Here is a 24,487-nt window from a genome sequence, read left to right on the forward strand (position 1 = left end):
TTTTCACGGCACTATACTTAACACATGGGAGAGTACAACGGAGTAATTAGAAACTACTATCTCCTGCCCTCAAGGACTTTAGAATCTACTGCTATTGGACTACAACCTTAATCTAAAAGCAAGTGTAAACCTGGTTCCATCACCCTCTTAAACCAATGGAAAAAACTGGGTTCACTACCCTAGGGAATCCCTCAGCCTTATTATTATTATTAATAGTAACGATAATGATGATGATGATAAGGTCATGGAGCACAGGACTGGAAGTCAATAAACCTGGGTTCTAATCTGGATACTCAGCTACTTGCCTGCTGTGTGACCTTGGGAAGTCATAACATCTTTGTGCCTAGTTTCTTTATATGTGAAATAGGGATTAGAAACGTGTTCTGGTTCTGCCTTGGACTCTGAGCCTCTTGTCTGACAGGGTATGTTTGGTCTGATTGTATCATATCTACCCTTGTGCTTAGCATTGTTCTTGGCACATAGTAAGCACTTAAATACCACAACGATTATTATTGGCTGATCTATCCACTTTAAATTTAGTTCCTTTCCTCATCCAGAACAATTGGACCCTGGTAGTTGTTGGACATCCTCTTGGACACACCACATGGAAACATAAGATAAGTTCTTTGAGGGAAGGACTGAAATTGATTGACTGATTGATTGAAAGGTAGGTTTATTGGGTCTTAGCAGGTCTGCTCAGATACCCACCCTATGATCCAGGCTTTAGCCCAGCAAAATCATGCAATTCTGTTTATCTACTGGCATCACTGGTTGTGTGAGTCCATGTTGCTACCACAGGAATCCTCTTCTAGGCAGTCATGAGCTCCAGGAGCAGTAAAGTTCTTCCAGGGACCACTTTTGCAGGTGCATCCAAGCTTATCCTTATTTTACTTTCCTGGCAAGCCTGGTTCTCTGCCTCAGCTGAATATTATCTCTTTTAGAGAAGCAGTGTGGTTCAGTGGAAAGAGCACGGGCTTGAGAGTCAGAGGTAATGGGTTCAAATCCAGTCTCTGCCACTTGTCAGCTGTGTGACTTTGGGCAAGTCACTTAACTTCTCTGGGCCTCAGTTATCTCATCTATAAAATGGGGATTAAGACTGTGAGCCCCACATTGGACAAACTGATCACCTTGTATCCTCCCCAGTGCTTAGAACAGTGCTTTGCACATAGTAAGCGCTTAACAAATGCCATTATCATTATTAATATTAATTATTAGTATTAGTATTATTTTATTGAGGTACATACAGTGGTGTAGTATGCAGGGTATGGCAGATACAGCCACAGGAGCTTCTTGTAGACTCTACCCTTGGTTTCTTCCAGAGAGTCTCTCTCTCTTTTTTTAAAAAATTGGTACCTTGTTATGTGCTTACAATAATAATAATAATAATAGCGTTTATTAAGCGCTTACTATGTGCAAAGCACTGTTCTAAGCGCTGGGGTGGTTACATGGTGATCAGGTTGTCCCACGAGGGGCTCACACTCTTTATCCTCATTTTACAGATGAGGTCACTGAGGCACAGAGAAGTTAAGTGACTTGCCCAAAATCACACAGCTGACAACTGGCAGAGCTGGGATTTGAACCCATGATTTCTAACTCCAAAGTCCGTGCTCTTTCCACTGACCCATGCTGCTTACTATGTTCAAAGCACTGTTCTAAGCGTAGGGTAGATTCAAGGTAATCAGGTGGGATACAGTCCATGTCCCACAGTCTCAGTGGCCAGTTTATAGATGACATAACTGAGGCTCAGAGAAGTGAAGTGACTTGCCCAAGGTCTCACAGCAGACAAGTGACAGAGCTGGGTTTAGAATCCAGGTTCTTCTGAGTCCCAAGCCCATGCTCTATCTCCAACGCCATGCTGCTTCTCACTCTTCTACCTGGTCCCAGTTTACTTAGGGTGACTTACTTTCTTTCCTGTAATGACTGGAGGTCCATCTTTGGATGAAGCTTTGCAGAGATTGACCATCAATCAACAAGGTTTGTTGACTTCAACTGATAACCTGAGGCTATGTCAACAAATCCAGTGCTTTGAACATAGTAAACACTTAATAAGTTGGATTGAATGAATGAAGAGTCGGATGTTAAGGAGAAACATATAAAACCTGTAGTCCTTGTGAAGCCTTAATTAGACACTAGGCAGTCAGAAAAGTACCTTTGGTACTACCAAAACCCATTTCTCAAGACTCTGACCTCCAAATAATATATTTCCGAATAATTTAAAATAATCTAAATGTTTTGAGAAACCTTTCACTAAAGCAGTATCTGGACAGGTGAAATAAGTCTGACATTAGCAAAAACATCAGAAAATATGTTGATGCATACAGAGGTAAGGTGAATTATTAACAAACTTGGATTTCAGGTAGAATAATAACTTGATGCTGCCTGTGCAGAAACTGTAGCATCCTACAGTTCTAGCAAATGACATTCTCCGCTTTCCAGTATGAATAGAGATTTTGGTTCATAAATAGTAAAAACAGTTCAAGTTGCTCTTTAGTTTGAAGGGCAATTTGTAATTTACATATCACCCAATAAACTAATCATACCATGGGTTAAGAATTAAGCACTTGTAGCAGTGTGCTCTAGTAGATAGAGTATGGGCCTGGAAATCAGAGGGACCTGGGTTATAATTCCTGAACTGCCACTTGTGTGCTCTGTGATCTTGGGCAAGGCACTTAATTTCTCTATGCCTCAGTTATCACATCTGTAAAATGGGGATTAATACTGTGAGCCCCATGTGGGACATGAACTCTTTCCAACCCAATTAGTTTGTATCTACCCTAGGGCTTAGTGCATTGCCTAGCACATAGAAAATGCTTAACAAATACTATAAAAAAAGTATTGATAGTGTGGTTGTCAATTTTTGAAGCTGTTCTATAATCGCCAGGTTTCACTTGAAGTATTCCTCATATAATAATAATAATAATGACATTTATTAAGTGCTTACTATGTGCAAAGCACTGTTCTAAGCACTGGGGAGGTTACAAGGTGATCAGGTTGTTCCACGTGGGGCTCACAGTCTTAATCCCCATTTTACAGATGAGGTTACTGAGGCACAGAGAAGTTAAGTGATTTGCCCAAAGTCACACAGCTGTCAAGTGGCGGAGTCAGGATTTGAACCCAGGACCTCTGACTCCAAAGCCCGTGCTCTTTCCACTGAGTCACACTGCTTCACCATCCATCCCATATATTCCCTATGAACCCTTCTTTCCCTCTTACCTGGATACCCCTCACACACATACATGCACAGCCTGGAACCCCTACTCATATACCCCAAAGACAAACCCTCAATGGAACAGAGGCATTCATCTGAGGGAATGGAATGTCACTGCTTTCATTCAACCCACATATATAGTCGGTCACAAAATCCTGTCAGTTCTACCTGAACAACATCTCAAAGCTTCACCCCTTCCTCTCCACCCAAACTGCTACCATGCTGATCCAAGCACTCATCATTTCCTGTCTTGGACTACTGCATCAGTCTCCTCGATGACCTCCATGCATCCTGTCTCTTCCCTTTTCGATCCATTCTCAATTGGAAGCAGCATGGCGTAGCGGATAGAGCACAGTCCTGAGAGTCAGAAAGTCAAGGGTTCTAAATCCCAGCTCCACTACATGTCTGCTGTGTGACCTTGGACGAGTCACATCACTTCTTTGTGCCTTGGTACCTCATCTGTAAAATGGGGATTGAGAATGTGAGCACCATGGGGGACAGGGACTGTGTCTAACCCAATTTACTTGTTTCTACCCCAGCACTTAGCAGTGCTTGGCAGATAGTAAGCACTTAACAAATACCATTATTATTATCCTTCACTCTGCTGCTCTGATCATTTTTGTTATATGCCATTCAATCCATATCTCCCCATTTTTCAAAAAACTCCAGTGCTTATCCATCCATATCTGCATCTAACAGAAACTCCTTACCATTCATTCATTCATTCATTGAATTGTATTTATTGAGCACTTACTGTGTGCAGAGCACTGTACTAAGCGCTTGGGAAGTACAACTTGGCAACATATAGAGTCGGTCCCTCCCCAACAACTGGCTCCATTTATTCATTCATACAATCAGATTTATTGAGTGCAGAAGCAGAGTGGCTCAAAGGAAAGGGCGCAGGCTTTAGAGTCAGAGGTCATGGGTTCAAACCCCGGCTCTGCCAATTGTCAGCTGTGTGACTTTGGGCAAGTCACTTAACTTCTCTGTGCCTCAGTTCCCTCATCTGTAAAATGGGGATTAAGACTGTGAGCCCCCCATGGGATAACCTAATCACCTTGTTACCTCTCTGCTTTGCACATACTAAGCACTTAGTATCTGCTTTGCACATACTAAGCACTTAACAAATGCCATTATTATTATTATTATTATTATTACAAAGCAAATTTAAGGCATTCAGTCACCTCTCCCCCTACTACTTAGCCTTGTTCATCACCCAACCACAACCTAGTCAACACACTCTGCTTCTCTAACACCAAACTCCTTCCTGTACTTCAATCTCATCTCCCTTCAATCTTGTCTCCCTTACCATCAACCCCTTGCTCTCATCCTCCCTCTGGCCTAGAATTTCTTCACCACTTCATATGCAACAGACCACCTTCTTCAAATAATAATGATAATAATGGTATTTGTTAAGCACTTACTATGTGCCAAGCACTATTATAAGCAATGGGATAGGTACAAGGTAATCAGGTTGGACACAGTCCTTGTCCACAAAGAGCTCACAGTCTCAATCCCCATTTTACCAGTGAGGTAACAGGTAAAGAGAAGTGACTTTCCCGAAGTCACACAGCCGAGACGTGGCGGAGCCAGGATTAGAACCCACGACCTCTGACTCCCAAGCCCATGCTCTTGCCATTAGGCCATTCTACTTCTCAGGCCATGGTGCTTCTCAGCCCTAACCTTAGCCTAACTTCAAAGCCAAATCACAGCTCCTCCAAGAAACCTTCCCTCACCTCTTGTTTATCCACCCTTCCTTCTGCATTGTCTATGCACTTAGGTCTGTAACACTATACAGCTTTTTTACTCATCCCAGCCCCACAGCACTTACATACACATCTACATATCCTTACAATCTGATGCTTCCCTTATCTGAAATTTATTACAATGTCTCTCCCCCACTATACTGCAAGGTCTTTGAGGGATGAGATTAGGTCTACCAACTCTATTGGTAGGAGAGAAGCAGCGTGGCTTAGTGGAAAGAGCCAAGGGTTGGGAGTCAGAGGTCGTGGGTTCTAATCCTAGGTTACCAAATTGTACTTTCCAAGTGCTTAGTACAGTGCTCTGCACAAAGTAAGTGCTCAATAAATATAATTGAATGAATGAATGAATAATCCTGGCTCTGCCACTTATCACCTGTGTGACTTTGGGTAAGACACTTAACTTTTTTGTGCTTCAGTTACCTCATCTGTAAAATGGGGATTAAGACTGTGAGCCCCACGTGGGAAAACCTAATTACCTTGTATCTACCCCAGCACTTAGAACAATCCTTGGCGCATAGTAACTGCTTAACAAATACCATCATTATTATTATTGTTGTTCCCTCCAAAGCACTTACTGTGTTCTGAGTGCTCAATAAGTACCATTGATTGATTGATTGATTGCTCAGCAGCAACTACAGCTGCAGAAGTAGGTGTCAAAAACAAACAAACCAGCAGCTAACATACATTTCAAATTTTGTGGGCACTAAGAAAGACCACTTCTTATTGTCTATTCCTGAGCTGGAGCTGTTTTTTTTCTAGAAGCCTGCAGATTCCATTCTCTGTCCCCAACTCCTCCCACAATGGCTGACAGTGTTTTTCATTACCCCAGGGGATTGTGTACCCTCTTTCAGTAGCCTCTGAAGTAGACTGTGCCCTCCACACCTTTCCATATGCATTCAAACACTTTCATTCAATCATTTATTCAATTATATTTATTGAGTGCCTACTGTGTGCATTAGTCCTAGTGTATTAAGCACTTGGTTGAAGACAATGTAACAATAAACTGGCACATTCCCTGCCAACAATGAGCTCACAGTCTATAGCAGGGGAGACAGACATTAATATAACTAAATAAATTACAAATATGTGCATAAGTGCGATGGGGCTGGGAAGAGAGAACAAAGAGAGCAAGTCAGGGTAATACAGAAGGGAGTGGAAGAAGAGAAAAGAGGGGTTTAGTGAGGGAAGGCCTCTTGGAGGAGACGTGCCTTTAATAAGGCCTTGAAGTGGGGGGAGAGTAATTGTTGAATCTGAGGAGGAAGTAGATTCCAGGCCAGAGGCAGGATGTGAGTGAGGGGTCAGCAGTGAGATAGATGAGACTGAGTCACAGTGACAAGGTTAGCATTAGAGGAGCAAAGTGTGTGGGCTGGGCTCTGGAAGGAGAGTAGAGGTGAGGTAGGAGAGGGCGAGATGATGGAGTGCTTTAAAGCCAATGGTGAGGAGTTTTTGTTTGAGGGGGAGGTGGATGGCAATCACTGGAGTTTTTTGAGGAGTGGGGTGAAATGTTCTAAACGTTTCTGTAGAAAAATGACCTGGGCAGCAGATTGAAGTATAGACTGGAGTGGAGAAAGACAAGAGGCTGGGAGTTCAGCAAGGAGGCTGATGCGGTAATACAGGTGGGATAGGATGAGTGATTGTATAATGTAATAGCAGTTCGGGTGGAGAGGAAAGGGAGGATTTTACCAATGTGAAGGTGGGACCAAACAGGATTTAGTGATGGATTGAATATGTGGGTTGAATGAGAGAGAGTAGTCAAGGGTAACATCAAGGTGATGGGCTTGTGAGACACGAAGGATGATGGTGCCTACTACAGTGATGGGAAAGTCAGGCGAAGGGCAGGGTTTGGGTGGGAAGATAAAGAGTTATGTTTTGGACATGTTAAGCTTGAGGTGATGGGAGGACATCCAAGTAGTGATGTCTTGAAGGGAAGAGGAAATGTGCGACTACATAGAGGGAGAGACATCGGGGCTGGAGATGTAGATTTGGGTATCATCCACATAGAAGTGGTAGTTGAAGCCAAAGGCATGAATGAGTTCTCCAAGTGAGTGGGTGTAGATGGAGAATAGAAGGGGACCCAGAATTGAGCCATGAGGGACCCCCACAATTATGGGTGGGAGGCAGAGGAGGAGCCCATGAAGGAGAATGAGGATGAACGGCCAGAGAGATATGAGGAGAACCAGGAGAGGACATTGTCGGTGAAGCCACGGTTGGATGATGTTTCCAGAACAGGGTGTTCAACAGTGTTGAAGGCATCTGAGTGGTCGAGGAGGATTAGGATGGAGTAGAGACAGTTGGATTTGGCAAGAAGGAGATTATTGGTGACTTTTGAGAGGGCAGTTTCTGTGAACTGAAGAGGATGGAAGCCTGATTGAAGGGGGTCACGAGAGAATTGGAGGAGAGGAATTTGAGACAGTGGGTGTAGAGAGCTCACTAAAGGAGCTTGGAGAGGAATGATAGGAGGGAGATGGGTGGTAACTGGAGAGAGCTGTGGGTTCAAGGGAGGGGGTTTTTCAGGATAGGGGAGACATGGGGATTTTTGAAAACAGTGGGGAAGAAGCCACTGAAGAGCAAACAGTTCAAGATGGCTGTTTGAGACGGAAGAAAGGAGGGGACAAGAGTTTTGATAAAGTGCAAAGGTATGGGGACAGCTGTGCAGGTGGAGTAGGGGGGATTTTGAGAGGAGGAAGGAGATCTCTAGACATACTACTGGGAAGGATGGGAGAGTTGAAGAGGGGGACGAGGAGGGGCAGGGGAGATTTTAGCGAGCTCATGCCTGATAGTACACTTACCAGGTGCCAAGTACTGTGTTGGCTACATTGCAGTCTAGAAAGAAACCCTACCCTGAAGTGGGCTCACAGGGTAAATGGGACAGAGAACAAATATTTAATCCTCATTTCACATATGGGGAACTGAGGCTCAGATAACTTATATGACTTGTTCAAGATCTCACAGCAGGCCAGTGGGGGTTCTGGCATTAGAACCACATCTCCCAAAGCCCTATCCCGAGGTTTTTCCACTAGGATATGCTGCTTCTACATATAAAGTACAAGTAAAGTCCAGTGCCCTGCAAGTTGGCAATAGGAAATGTTATAAATGGAGGAGAAAAATTTCTCATTGGTCCCAATTTGATAAGCAATTTAGCCCTTTTTGATTGATAATCACAGCAGCTTTAGGCTAGATGAGATATTTAGCTACACTAAGGAAGATAAGTTGATGCTTCAGGTAAGCACAGAAGATATCTTAGAAATACCAGTTTACGTTCTGGAAAGATTTTTGGAGCAATATAAATTCTGAAGTAAGTGGTTTCCTCTTAGATTTTATAAACCTAAGTCTTTAATACTTCTTAGAAGAAATCCACCTTAGTGCTTTTGGATGCATTTTAGATACTATGAAAATTCTGAGTAGTTGGTACACTACTATCTAGAATACCGATATATTCATTAGCCATTTTTAACCATTCTATCAGCTCTGTAGTCTCTCAGCCTATGTTTTTTTCTAATTGGAAAATTATAGCCTTGTCTAGAAAATAATACTTTGCCCTTCCAATTACAAGTTTAATTTGTCTCTACACCATAATATCACCTTTGGATTTTAATTCAGATTTTCACAATTTGGCAACAAGAGACCAGGGAAAAGGAAGCAAATGGATCAGGAGCCCAGAGTAATTTCCTAAATGGTCTTTGACAATTGTTCTTATTTTTCAGAGCAATTTAAAAAATCAGATTGCTTTGCAAAGTATGATGATATGAGCATCACATGTGGTCTAAAATAAAAATAAATACCAATAGTATAATAGCTAATTTTTCTCCTCAGTTAAAAAAATGCCACTGTCTCCATAAAAAGGAATCTAAATGAAGTGATTTTAGTTGTGAGTTTTATCATTCAGAAGCAAAAATAAATTCTCTAACAAAGACATGGACAGATGGATAGTAATTAACTAAAATAATGCTTTGGCAATCTTTTGTTACTTTTTGACACACAGTAATAAGAAAATACACTAGGCTCTTCCATAAAAGATTCATGCATCTGTCAAAGTGTATTTCTAGCATTAAAATTATAAACTGCAATTTAGACAGGTTAAAATAAATGGATGCAATTCTTTAACATAAATGATCAACCTTCAAAAAAATGTTAAATATTTATGGGAGGAAGCTGAATCTTCTTCTTGGAGCAGGGCCAAATCAAAGTTTCCATTACTCCCTATTTCATATACAGAACATTCTACAGCTCCCTACCAAGCTCATATAGATTGTTTTGGGAGCAAGAAGAATTTTTGGTGTCTTTGTTTTATAAGCCTCAGATAAAATGATTAAGTGCAAATGGATCAGTTTTCTGCACAATAATATCAAATAAGCAGGAAGGATTATGCATCTTTGGAAAGATACAATGAAACCTATCATTCATTCATTCAATCGTATTTATTGAGCACTTACTGTGTGCAGAGCACTGTACTAAGCGCTTGGAAAGTACAAGTTGGCAACATATGGAGAAGGTCCCTACCCAACAGTGGGCTCACAGTCTAGAAGGGGGAGACAGAGAACAAAACAAAACATATTAACAAAATAAAATAAATAGAATAAATATGTAAAAGTAAAATAAACAGATGAATAGAGTAATAAATACGTACAAACATATATACATATATACAGGTGCTGTGGGGAAGGGAAGGAGGTAAGGCGGGGAGATGGAGAGGGGGAGGAGGGGGAGGGGGAGAGGGAGGAGGGGGCTCAGTCTGGGAATGAGCTCTCAGTAGGGCCTTAAAAATATGGAACACTTCACGAATTTGTGTGTCATCCTTGCGCAGGGATGACAATGACCTGGATTTCTAAAGCACATTTATTTTTTCAAATGACTTCTCTAATTTTATCTTCACATTAATCCTGTGAGATAGGAAGAGGGAAGCAACATTACCCCATTTTACAGATGATAGAAGTGATTTACCTAAGATTATCCAGCAGGACCATGGCAAAACTGGGATTAGAACCAACTCGCAGTCCTGAGTTTTTACCACTAGACCATGCTGATCAATTAATCAACCAATCAGTGGCATTTAATGACCTCTTACTATGTGCAGAACACTCTACTAAGTGCTTGGAAGACACAATATAGCAGAATTAGTAGATATCTTCCTGCCAATAATGAGCTGTCCATCTAGAGGGGGAGATAGGCATTAATATGAATAAATAAGTAATTTATCAAATATACTTTAAAGTTACTTACATAAGTGTTGTGGGGTTGGGGATGAGGTAAATATTAAATGTTCAAAGTTCACAGATCCAAGTGCATATTGACACAGGGGGGAGAACCAACCAGGGAAAAGAGGGTTTAATTGGAGAAGGCTTCTTGGAGGAGATGTGACCTTAATAATGCTTTGAAGGTGGAGAGAGTGGTGATCTAGCATATATGGAGGAGTAGGGAGTTCCAGACTAATGGGAGGATGTGAGAAAGGGGTCAGTGGAAAGATAATAATAATAATAATTTCGGTATTTGTTAAGCACTTATTATGTGCCAAGCACTGTTCTAAGCGCTGGGTAGATACAAGGTAATCAGATTGTCCCACATGGGGCTCACAGTCTTAATCCTCACTTTCCAGATTAGGTAACTGAGGCACAGAGAAGTTAAGTGACTTGCCCAAAGTCACACAGCTGATAAGTAGCGGAGCCGGGGCTAGAACCCATGATCTCTTCCTCCCAAGCCCGGGCTCTTTCCACTGAGCCACGCTGCTTCTCTGTTAGACAAGGTCAGGGCATAGTGAGTAAACTGGCACTTGAGGAGAGGAATCGGTGAGCTGAACCTGCTGTGGGAGATCAGTGAAGTGAGGTAGGATGGGGTGAAATGACTGAGTCCTTTAAAACCTAAATGAACCACCTAACTCTCCATATGCCTTACATTGAAATAAGATTATTTGGGTTTTTTTGATGTTGATTTGTTTAAGTTTTGAGAATAGATTAGTGAATCTGTACTTTGAGCAGAAATGGATATTTTTCTTTATGACAAGCAATAGGTCCTGCAGATACTATAGATGTGCACAAACTTGCTTTGCAAAGCATTGGTTTCACTGTATGAAGCATTCACCCAGAATTCTTAGCATTAGAATAGAGTGTAACAAAATGGCTTAAGTCTTCAATCTGAAGCTGAGATGATCTCCATCAATTTTCAGTGTGTTCTACTTTCTTGGCATTTAATTTTTAGGTGTATTTCATTTGTAAATATTACTTTTGCTCTACTGTTCCACTTCCAAACATTGATAGGCCACTTACTGCCTTCATGTCAAGCTTCCCCCTCTACTTCACACAATATTGTCTTCAAATTCCACCCCCTGTGGGGTAGGATGGGGATCTGAAGATAGGATGAAAGGCAGGGTGGCCTAGTGAAAAAAGGTGTGGATTGGGAGTAAGGGGATTATTGTTTGAGAGTCAGCTCTGCCACTGGCCTGATGTGTGATTTTAGACAAGTCACTTAATCTGTGCCTCAATTCCCTCATTTCAAAAATGATGATGATACCACTCTTTCTCTTAGACTGTAGGAAAGAGACTGAACCTGATTTAATTATTTTGTATTTAGCATTCAATCAATCATAATTATTGAGCACTTACTGCATGCAGAACATTGTACTAAGTGCTTGGGAAAGCACAATATAATAGAATTGGTAGACACATGCCCTACCCACAATAAGCTTAAAGTCTGGAGGGGGAGAGAGAAATTAATATTAATAAATGGCATTATTGATATAATTCTACTGCTTTTAAGTAACTTTTCTCCCCAAGTCATCCAAGACCAAGCCTAGCCAATAAAAGGGAAAAATAAAGACTAGACATAATAAACCTTCGATGTCATAGGGACAGCCTATATATGCCTGCACCGAAGTGATCCTTAACACTTGTAATTAGTAATAAAAACACCTGTAGGTTATACTAAACAGTGTGGGCAGGGTGACACAGGATTGCTGTTCAACAAATTCCACAATGGTAGAACAAGGGAGCACTCATTAAAGTTTGAGAGTGGGAGGTTCAAAACATAATAAAAGAAACACCGTAATTATATGGGTTTATTGCCACAGGATATATTGTACAGGTACCAAATTTCAAAAGATTCAAGAAGGGTTGCATACACTTATAGATGAATAGACGCAGGAAAATCAAATATCAACATGAGTTACTTTCCTAGAGGAAAAGTTTGGGATGATTTTTTTTTGGCTCTGTAATAATAACAGTGATAATAATAATACTGATACTTGTTAAGCACATACTATATGCTTAGCACTATTCAAAGCACTGAGACAGGTACAAGTTAATCAGGTCAAACACAATCAGTCCCTGACCACATGGGTTCTGTAGCATTAGTAAAAGAGAGAACAAGTATTGAATCCCCATTTTATAGATGAGGAAACTAAGGCATAAAGATGTTAAATGACTTGCCTAAGGTCACAAAGCCTAGGTCTTCTGACTCCTCAGGCTCATGCTCTTTCCACTAGGCCATGAAATCTATTCATTCATTCAATCATATTTATTGAGCGCTTACTGTGTGCAGAGCACTGTACTAAGTGCTTGGGAAGTACAAGTCAGCAACATGTAGAGATGGTCCCTACCCAACAGTCTAGGAGGAGGAGACAGACAACAAAATAAAACATGTTGACAGGTGTCAAAACTGTCAGAATAAATAGAATTGCAGCTATATAATAATAAATAATAATGATGACATTTATTGAACACTTACTATGTGCAAAGCACTGTTCTAAGTGCTGGGGTGGTTACAAGGTTATCAGGTTGTCCCACGGGGGGCTCACAGTCTTAATCCCCATTTTACAGTTGAGGAAACTGAGGCACAGAAAAGTTAAGTGACTTGTCCAAAGTCACACAGCTGACAATTGGCAGAGCTGGGATTTGAACCGATGACCTCTGACTCCAAAGTGGAAATGCTCTTTCCACTGAGCCATGCTGCTAGAGGCACATCATTAACAAAATAGAGTAGTAAATATGTACAAGTAAAATAGAGTAATAAATCTGTACAAATATATACAAGTGCTGTGGGGAGGGGAAGAGGGTAGGGTGGAGGTGGGGGATAGGGAGGAGGAGAGGAAAAAGGGGGATCAGTCTGGGAAGGCCTCCTGGAGGAGGTGAATGGCGGGGGTTGGGGGGGCTATGAGAGAAGCTCCTCTGCTGGGCTTTTAACATGCATGTCTTACTTCTGCTGCACTCTCCCTAGCCCTGAGGAGACTCTCATTTGCATGACTGACTGAAAAGTTAGGATGTTAGCTTATTTGTCCCCAACCATGGGGATGGATGACAAAGGGGACATTCAGTCGCATACTTCCTCCAAGTGTCCTGTTGCTATTGAGCAAGACAGAGAAAGATGAGCCATTGGTTAGATCCAGAAATGACACTGGTTATGATCTTATGTTCCATCCTCAATGGAATATTAACTCCTAGATTATAGGGACCAGATAGGAAAATGTCCTTCACGGTGCTGAACCAATTAATGATACTCAATGAAGTAAAACTATACTTTGTTTACCCAACTTAATTCTCCCTCTTCCTCCTTCATTTTTTTTTCTTTGAAGAAGTAGGTAGGTCTAGACTGTAAGCTCATTAAGGGCAGGGAATAAAACTGTCTATTGTTATACCATATTCTCCCAAGCACTTAGTACAATGCTTTGCACACAGTAAGCTCTCAGTAAGCACGATTGAATGAAAGGTGGGTTTTGCCACAAGAATATTATGACCTTTCAAAGAATCATGCCTCAAGCGCTTAGTACAATGCTCTGCACACAGTAAGCACTCAATAAATATGATTGAATGAATGAATGGGATGTCTTCTCCTCTCTTTATGACGTTTTCTCACGACAGCCTTTTTCCATGCCACTTTCCCAGGAATTAGATGTCCATTTTGGAACCAAGTTAGAAAATATAGTAATAATAATAATAATTATGGTATTTGTTAAGCGCTTACTATGTGCCAGGAGCAGTACTAAGCACTGGGGTGGATATGAGCAAATTGGGTTGGACACAGTCCCTGTCGCATGTGGGACTCAAAGTCTCAATTCTCATTTTACAGATGAAGTAACTGAGGTACAGAGAAGTTCGGTGACTTGTCCAAGGTCACACAGCAGACAAGTAGTAGAGCCCATGACCTTCTGACTCCCAGGCCTGTGCTCTATCCATTATACCATGATGCATCTTGATGGAGTGCTTTTTAATTTTCACAGACATTTACAACTTTGAAATACATGCAAATGGGTGGAAAAATTTCAGTTTGCTCCACGGCCCAATAATTTCTTCCATGAGGCTAAGGGCTGCATTTTAATAATTATTATCATTATGGTATTTGCTAAGCACTTACTAAGTGCCAAGCGCTGTTCTAAATGCGGGGTGTATACAGGGTAATCAGGTTGTCCCACGTGGGGCTCACAGTCTTAATCCTCTTTTTATAGAAAGGTAACTGAGGCACAGAGAAGTGAAGTGACTTGCCCACAGTCACACCATAGGCAAGTGGCAGAGCTGGTATTAGAACCTATGTCCTCTGCATCCCAAACCCGTGATCTTGCCACTAGGCCACGCTGCTTTTTGACAGTTGGAAAAAGCAACTGTGGAATATATCAAGATCAGGAATTAAGCTACAGGACAATCAGAATAAACTGAACATCTAACTCACTTTTGGATAGTGTAACGAACTAAATTGAAATTTCATGTCAACCTATTGAACAAATAATACTTCTAGAGAAGTCAATTGACTCTTAGAATCTGGCACTTCCAAATATCACTTCACAACATTAATAATAATAATAATAATAATGGCATTTATTAAGTGCTTACTATGTGCAAAGCACTGTTCTAAGTGCTGGGGAGGTTACAAGATGATCAGGTTGTCCCACAGGGGGCTCACAGTCTTCATCCCCATTTTACAGATGAGGTAACTGAAGCCCAGAGAAGTGAAGTGACTTGCCCAAAGTCACACAGCTGACAAGTGGTGGAGCTGGGATTTGAACCCATAACCTCTGACTCCAAAGCCCGAGCCCTTTCCACTGAGCCACAGTGCTTCTCTAAGTAACCCTTAACTTGTAATCTTTTAATCTTCAATTTATTATAGTTTCATACGTAAAACATCTTATGTTCTTGTGTCATGAATATGTTGATTATTTCTTAGAGGTTTCATGGATTTTATGAGGCGCTACATCACCCCAGATTTTAAACAATTGAAAATTGTGCTCAGTTTAAAAGAAGCAGCTTGGCCTAGTGGATAAAGCAGGGGCCTGGGAGTCCTAAGGATCTGGGTTCTAATCCCTGCTCTGCCTCTGGTCTGCTGAGTGACCTTGGGCAAGACACTTAACTTTTCTGGGCTTCAGTTACCTCATCTGTAAAATGGGGACTAGACTGTGAGCCCAGTGTGGAACAGGGACTGTGTCCAAACCCAACCTGACAACCTTGTATCTACAGTGCTTAGTAAAGTGCTTGACACATAGTAAGCACTTAACAAATACCATAAAAAACCAATCTAATCCCACCTCTGCCACCTGTCTGCTGTGTGACCTTGGGCAAGTAACTTCACTTCTCTGTGCCTCAGTTGCCTCATCTGTAAAATGGGGATTAAGACTGTTAGTCCCACATGGGAACCTGATTACCTTGTATCTACCCAGCACTTAGAACAGTGTTTAGCACACAGTAAGTGCTTAACAAATCTTCTTCTAAACTCTGAGCCCGTTGTGGGCAGGGATCATCTATGTTGCTGAATTTTACTTTCCAAGTGCTTAGTACAGTGCTCTGCACATAGTAAGCACTCAATAAATATGATTGAATGAATTAATAAACAAAATACCACAATTCTTTTATTATTATTTTTTATTCAATTTTTAAAATTTGATTTTTTTCAGAAGCCATACTACAAGCACAAGAATTGATCTGCATTTCCATTTAATCCAGTTTATTAGACTAGATTGGTTCCCCTTTTATCCCAAGATGATAGAAATAGCTTTTTTGTGCCTGTTGTCCTTAGCCTTGTCCTTGACTCCCACACCTGCTCCTGCCAATCTTACTGTCACTGTCAGTGCCTCTATTCCTACAACAGATTGTGTCCCTGTTCTCCCCAGCCCCTGCTGCTCACCAATTGCAGTCTGTCTCCTAAGTACCAGATCTGGCAGCTCTCCTCTTGCCCAAAGGCTCACAGACCCCAACCCTCCTTCTCTCCAGTTCCCTCCGCCTTTCTGCTTTTCATCCTGCTTGTTCCACTTATATGTTCTGCTCATCTGTTCCTCCCAGGAAATCAACTCCAGAGAACAGCTCTGAGTGGATCAGAATGCTTGGTGACTATTCAGAGTGAAACCACTTCTACTCTCTAAATACTGGAACTCCTTTATTTAATAATTATGGTAGAATTCCTAGAATTATGCCTAGAATTCCTCAACAACTCTATCCTCGACCCCCTCCAGTCTGGCTTCCGTCCCCTTCATTCCACGGAAACTGCCCTCTCAAAGGTCACCAATGACCTCCTGCTTGCCAAATCCAACGGCTCATATTCTGTCCTAATCCTCCTCGACCTCTCAGCTGCCTTTGACACTGTGGACCACCCCCTTCTCCTCAACACGCTATCTGACCTTGGCTTCACAGACTCCGTCCTCTCCTGGTTCTCCTCTTATCTCTCTGGTCGTTCTTTCTCAGTCTCTTTTGCAGGCTCCTCCTCCCCCTCCCATCCTCTTACGGTGGGGGTTCCCCAAGGTTCAGTGCTTGGTCCCCTTCTGTTCTCAATCTATACTCACTCCCTTGGTGACCTCATTCGCTCCCACGGCTTCAACTATCATCTCTACGCTGATGACACCCAGATCTACATCTCTGCCCCTGCTCTCTCCCCCTCCCTCCAGGCTCGCATCTCCTCCTGCCTTCAGGACATCTCCATCTGGATGTCCGCCCGCCACCTAAAGCTCAACATGTCGAAGACTGAGCTCCTTGTCTTCCCTCCCAAACCTTGTCCTCTCCCTGACTTTCCCATCTCTGTTGACGGCACTACCATCCTTCCCGTCTCACAAGCCCGCAACCTTGGTGTCATCCTCGACTCCGCTCTCTCATTCACCCCTCACATCCAAGCCATCACCAAAACCTGCCGGTCTCAGCTCCGCAACATTGCCAAGATCCGCCCTTTCCTCTCCATCCAAACTGCTACCCTGCTCATTCAAGCTCTCATCCTATCCCGTCTGGACTACTGCTCCAGCCTTCTCTCTGATCTCCCATCCTCGTGTCTCTCTCCACTTCAATCCATACTTCATGCTGCTACCCGGATTATCTTTGTCCAGAAACGCTCTGGGCATATTACTCCCCTCCTCAAAAATCTCCAGTGGCTACCAATCAATCTGCGCATCAAGCAGAAACTCCTCACCCTGGGCTTCAAGGCTCTCCATCACCTCGCCCCCTCCTACCTCACCTCCCTTCTCTCCTTCTACAGCCCAGCCTGCAACCTCCGCTCCTCCACCGCTAATCTCCTCACTGTACCTCGTTCTCGCCTGTCCCGCCATCGACCCCCGGCCCACGTCATCCCCCGGGCCTGGAATGCCCTCCCTCTGCCCCTCCGCCAAGCTAGCTCTCTTCCTCCCTTCAAGGCCCTGCTGAGAGCTCACCTCCTCCAGGAGGCCTTCCCAGACTGAGCCCCTTCCTTCCTCTCCCCCTCGTCCCCCTCTCCATCCCCCCATCTTACCTCCTTCCCTTCCCCACAGCACCTGTATATATGTATATATGGTTGTACATATTTATTACTCTATTTATTTATTTATTTATCTATCTTACTTGTACATTTCTATCCTATTTATTTTATTTTGTTGGTATGTTTGGTTCTGTTCTCTGTCTCCCCCTTTTAGACTGTGAGCCCACTGTTGGGTAGGGACTGTCTCTATGTGTTGCCAATTTGTACTTCCCAAGCGCTTAGTACAGTGTTCTGCACATAGTAAGCGCTCAATAAATACGATTGATTGATTGATTGATTGATTATTTGTTAAGCACTCACTATATGTCAGGCACTGTACTAAGCTCTGGGGTAGACTGGGAGTTGAGGTAGAAGTTCTAATCCCTGCTCCACCACTTGTCTGTTGTGTGACTTTGGACAAGTCACTTCACTTCTCTGCCTCAGTTACCTCATCTGTAAAATGGGGATTGAAACTGTGAGCCCCATGAGGGATAGGGACTGTGTCCAACCTGTTTGCTTGTTCATTCATTCATTCAATCATATTTATTGAGCGCTTACTGTGTGCAGAGCACTGTATTAAATGCTTGGGAAGTACAAGTAGGCAACATATAGAGATGGTCCCTACCCAACAATGGGCTCACAGTCTTGCTTAGTACAGTGCCTGGCACATAAGTGCTTAACAAATACCATAACTATTGCTATTATTATTATATTGTATTCTCCCTAGTGCTTAGTGGAGTGCTGTGCACACAGTAAATGCTCAAAAAATATGTTTGAATGAATATAAGCAAATAGGGTTGGAAACAGTCCCTATCCCACATGGGGCTCATAGACTCAATCCCCATTTTCCAGATGAGGGAACAGAGGTGCAGAAAAATAAAGTGACTAGCCCAAGGTCACAGAGCAGACTAATGGTGGAGCCAGGATTATGAGCCCACTGTTGGGTAGGGACTGTCTCTATATGTTGCCAACTTGTACTTCCCAAGCGCTTAGTGCAGTGCTCTGCACACAGTAAGTGCTCAATAAATACGATTGATTGATTGATTGATTGATTGATTGATTAGAAACCAGTTCCTTCTGACTCCCAGGCCCAAGCTTTATTCACTAGGTCATGCTGCTGCCCATGTTTCAAAATTGTTTCAAGACCATCTCTCTTTTAGGTACCATTAAGATTGCTTTTGTACCAGGTTAATGGCCAAATGGCCAGGTTGTTTCACAAACGCAATGAATGCAATTAATCAATGATATCTATTGAATATATCTATCTATGCACTCTGTACAGAGCACTATCCACAAGGATCGTACAGTCTAGAAGGGGAGACAGGCATCTAGACTGTGAGCCCGTTGTTAGGTAGGGACCATCTCTATACGTTGTTGACTTGTACTTCCCAAGTGCTTAGTACAGTGCTCTGCACACAGTAAGCACTCAATAAATACGATTGAATGAATGAATGAATTACAGATAAGGGAAATGGCAGAGTTTTTCTGACTTGGTTCCACAATGTGCATCTAATTTTTGTACTGATCATCATCATCATCATCAATCGTATTTATTGAGAGCTTACTATGTGCAGAGCACTGTACTAAGCGCTTGGGAAGTACAAATTGGCAACATATAGAGACAGTCCCTACCCAACAGTGGGCTCACAGTCTAAAAGGGGGACACAGAGAACAAAACCAAACATACCAACAAAATAAAATAAATAGAACAGATATGTACAAGTAAAATAAATAAATAAATAAATAGAGTAATGAATATGTACAAACATATATACATATATACAGGTGCTGTGGGGAAGGGAAGGAGGTAAAATGGGGGGATGGAGAGGGGTGCGAGGGGGAGAGGAAGGAAGGGGCTCAGTCTGGGAAGGCCTCCTGGAGGAGGTGAGCTCTCAGCAGGGCATTGAAGGGAGGAAGAGAGCTAGCTTGGTGGATGGGCAGAGGGAGGGCATTCCAGGCCCTGGGGATGACGTGGGCCGGGGGTCGATGGCGGGACAGGCGAGAACGAGGTACAGTGAGGAGATTAGCGGCGGAGGAGCGGAGGGTGTGGGCTGGGCTGTAGAAGGAGAGAAGGGAGGTGAGGTAGGAGGGGGCGATGCGATGGACAGCCTTGAAGCCCAGGGTGAGGAGTTTCTGCCTGATGCGCAGATTGATTGGTAGCCACTGGAGATTTTTGAGGAGGGGAGTAATATGCCCAGAGCGTTCCTGGACAAAGATAATCCGGGAAGCAGCATGAAGTATGGATTGAAGTGGAGAGAGACAGGAGGATGGGAGATCAGAGAGAAGGCTGGAGCAGTAGTCCAGACGGGATAGGATGAGAGCTTGAATGAGCAGGGTAGCGATATGGATGGAGAGGAAAGGGCGGATCTTGGCAATGTTGCGGAGCTGAGACCGTCAGGTTTTGGAGACGGCTTGGATGTGAGGGGTGAATGAGAGAGCGGAGTCGAGGATGACACCAAGGTTGCGGGCTTGTGAGACAGGAAGGATGGTAGTGCCGTCAACAGAGATGGGAAAGTCAGGGAGAGGGCAAGGTTTGGGAGGGAAGACGAGGAGTTCAGTCTTCGACATGTTGAGCTTTAGGTGGCGGGCGGACATCCAGATGGAGATGTCCTGAAGGCAGGAGGAGATGCGAGCCTGGAGGGAGGGGGAGAGAGCAGGGGCAGAGATGTAGATCTGGGTGTCATCAGCGTAGAGATGATAGTTGAAGCCGTGGGAGCGAATGAGGTCACCAAGGGAGTGAGTGTAGATCGAGAACAGAAGGGGACCAAGCACTGAACCTTGGGGAACCCCCACAGTAAGAGGATGGGAGGGGGAGGAGGAGCCTGCAAAAGAGACTGAGAAAGAACAACCGGAGAGATAAGAGGAGAACCAGGAGAGGACGGAGTCTGTGAAGCCAAGGTCAGATAGCGTGTTGAGGAGAAGGGGGTGGTCCACAGTGTCAAAGGCAGCTGAGAGGTCGAGGAGGATTAGGACAGAGTATGAGCCGTTGGATTTGGCAAGCAGGAGGTCATTGGTGACCTTTGAGAGGGCAGTTTCCGTGGAATGTAGGGGACGGAAGCCAGACTGGAGGGGGTCGAGGAGAGAGTTGTTGTTGAGGAATGATAATTAATGATAATAATAATAATAATAATAATTATAATAATAATAATAATGGTATTTGTTAAGAGTTTATTATGTGACAGGCACTATACTAAGTGCTGGGGTGGATACAAGCAAATTGGGTTGGACACAGTCCCTGTCCCAGCTAGGGCTCACAGTCTCAATCCCCATTTTACGGATGAGGTAACTGAGGCACAGAGAAGTGGAGTGACTTACCCAAGGTCACACAGCAGACAAGCAGCAGAACCGGGAATTGAAACCAGTTCCTTCTGACTCCCAGGCCCGTATTCTATCCACTATGCCATGGAAGAAAGCTGTCATGTGAGAATAAGTGCTGTGGGGCTGGGGGTGGGACAGTATCAAAGTTCTTGAGGAATGCAAACCAAGTGCATAGATGACACTGAAGGAGGGACTCAAATCATTCGCTTTAGTAACTTTCGCTTACACATCACCATATTCCCTCCAAATGCTGCTTCGTATTTACAAAGGAAAAGAATAAATTAATGAATGGGGAATCAGCATGGCCCTGTCGATAGCGCAGGGGCCTGGGAGTCAGAAGGACCTGTGTTCTAATCCCCGCTCCACCACTTGTCTGCTGTGTGACTTTGGGCAAGTCACTTAACTTCCCTGTTCCTTGGTTACCTCATCTGTAAAATGGGGATTAAGACTCGGTGAGCCCCATGTAGGATTCGATAATCTTTTATCTACCCCAGCATGTAGAATAGTGCCTAGAACATAGTAAGCACTTAACAAATACCATTTTTAAAAAATAATAAATATTGTATCAATTCAGTGTTTGGGCAACTGAGGGAAAAAAAAAGATGCTCGATTTTCACCTTTTTCACTATAGAAAAATGGTTTTCTCCCATAGCAAAATGAACACTGCCACTTTTCATCAAGATATGGGATGAAGAATAATCCTTAGAAATAGTTATGGGTGTTACTTCTTTATTCTGTAGTTATCTAATGGCAGCAAAGCTCCACTAAGGCTATGTGCACTCCTCACCCTGGGCTTCAAGGCTGTCCATCACCTCGCCCCCTCCTACCTCACCTCCCTTCTCTCCTTCTACTGCCCAGCCCGCACCCTCCGCTCCTCCGCCGCTAATCTCCTCACTGTACCTCGTTCTCGCCTGTCCTGCCATCGACCCCCGGCCCACGTCATCCCCCGGGCCTGTAATGCCCTCCCTCTGCCCATCTGCCAAGCTAGCTCTCTTCCTCCCTTCAAGGCCCTGCTGAGAGCTCACCTCCTCCAGGAGGCCTTCCCAGACTGAGCCCCTTCCTTCCTCTCCCCCTCGTCCCCCTCTCCATCCCCCCCATCTTACCTCCTTCCCTTCCCCACAGCACCTGTATACATGTATATATGGTTGTACATATTTATTACTCTATTTATTTATTTTACTTGTACATATCTATCCTATTTATTTTATTTTGTTAGTATGTTTGGTTTTGTTCTCTGTCTCCCCCTTCTAGACTGTGAGCCCACTGTTGGGTAGGGACTGTCTCTATATGTTGCCAATTTGTACTTCCCAAGCGCTTAGTACAGTTCTCTGCACATAGTAAGCGCTCAATAAATATGATTGATGATGATTGATGATGTGCACAACCGAAAAAGTAGTATGGGACTTAGAGGTCCACTCTGTGCACCCAAGCATACTGCCTTCTGAAAAATGGGTTTGATGCTAATAATCCTCGTGAAGCTTCAGCACAAAAACAGCATTTCCTTTCTAGACCACAGCATACTAGGCTGGTTAGTTTTCTACAGTTTTCTCCCAGGTTTCAGCTGAGATTCAGGTAGCTTCAGGAAAACCTATAGCCTTACCTGCTCAACCAGGTAATCTGAATGGGTCGTACATATGGAAGATGGGTTTTCCAGCCCCTTTTGCAGGGCTGATGAAAGCTGTAGGTAAGCTGTTCAGTTAGATCTCATTAGCAGGCATTGCCCAGTGCATTTCAAATGGGGGAGGGACTTTTATTGTCAGATCAAGAAGTGCTGTTGCAGAAAAAGTGTGGTAAAAATAATTCCCTGTTTAATTTCTTGGCTCTTTATTATCTCCTAAAGTTATTATCAATTAATAAACTCTTCTACCAATAACTTATTGAATCAGAAAATTACTGAAATGATTCTTAAAGAACAGCTTAATACCTCAACCAATCCACTTCCTGCTGCATCCATTTGAAATGTCTTGCACACAGACACACACACACACACACACACGCAAAAATACACATATGGAGCTACTGTTAGAATTAGAAGATACTGCTACAGTGACTCCCTGTTCCTCTGTGTACAAGTGCCTGAAAATAGCAGAAGTAGTTGTAGTAGTAATAGTAGCAGTAGTAATACTAATAGTAGTAGCAGCAGCACCCTTTACTGAACCTACCTGGTGGCTGCTAACCACTTAAGCTCTTGGTGAGAAACAGAATAAACAAGTAACACATTTTCTGCCACACAAATAGCTTATACTCTGAACTGGCAGTGGGGAGTTTCATGGGCTGATTTCATACTGTGTTGGCCAACCCCCAAATTATAAAATCCTTTGCCTACTTTTTCATCTCAAGTTTTAGTATTCTGAACACCCCCAAAGTGCAACTGTTTGCCAACAGGTGGTCCTGGGGAGGCTGTATTGTATCTGCTTGCAGGTGCTGCGACTGAACTCAGCAAGATAGGACTGAAAAATCCCAGCTCAATGCAAATGGACTGAGAGAGCTCTGTGCTCCTGGATATAATAATAATAATGGCATTTATTAAGCACTTACTATGTGCAAAGCACTGTTCTAAGCACTGGGGAAGTTACAAGGTGATCAGGTTGTCCCACGGGGGGCTCACAGTCTTAATCCCCATTTTACAGATGAGGTAACTGAGGCACAGAGAAGTTGTGACTTGCCCAAAGTCACACAGCTGACAATTGGTGGAGCTGGTATTTGAACTCGTGACCTCTGACTCCAAAGCCCGGGCTCTTTCCACTGAGCCACGCTGCTTCTCTGTATCTGTATACGAAAGCACCCACACCATTCACTGTATCACTGTATCTCAAGGCCCTACTGAGAGCTCACCTCCTCCAGGAGGCCTTCCCAGACTGAGCCCCTTCCTTCCTCTCCCCTTCGTTCCCCTCTCCATCCCCCCATCTTACCTCCTTCCCTTCCCCACAGCACCTGTATATATGTATATATGTTTGTACATATTATTACTCTATTTATTTATTTATTTATTTTACTTGTACATATCTATTCTATTTATTTTATTTTGTTAGTATGTTTGGTTTTGTTCTCTGTCTCCCCCTTCTAGACTGTGAGCCCACTGTTGGGTAGGGACTGTCTCTATATGTTGCCAATTTGTACTTCCCAAGCGCTTAGTACAGTTCTCTGCACATAGTAAGCGCTCAATAAATATGATTGATGATGATTGATGATGTGCACAACCGAAAAAGTAGTATGGGACTTAGAGGTCCACTCTGTGCACCCAAGCATACTGCCTTCTGAAAAATGGGTTTGATGCTAATAATCCTCGTGAAGCTTCAGCACAAAAACAGCATTTCCTTTCTAGACCACAGCATACTAGGCTGGTTAGTTTTCTACAGTTTTCTCCCAGGTTTCAGCTGAGATTCAGGTAGCTTCAGGAAAACCTATAGCCTTACCTGCTCAACCAGGTAATCTGAATGGGTCGTACATATGGAAGATGGGTTTTCCAGCCCCTTTTGCAGGGCTGATGAAAGCTGTAGGTAAGCTGTTCAGTTAGATCTCATTAGCAGGCATT

Source organism: Tachyglossus aculeatus, chromosome 1 (genome assembly GCF_015852505.1).
Source record: "Tachyglossus aculeatus isolate mTacAcu1 chromosome 1, mTacAcu1.pri, whole genome shotgun sequence".
Lineage (NCBI taxonomy): Eukaryota > Metazoa > Chordata > Mammalia > Monotremata > Tachyglossidae > Tachyglossus > Tachyglossus aculeatus.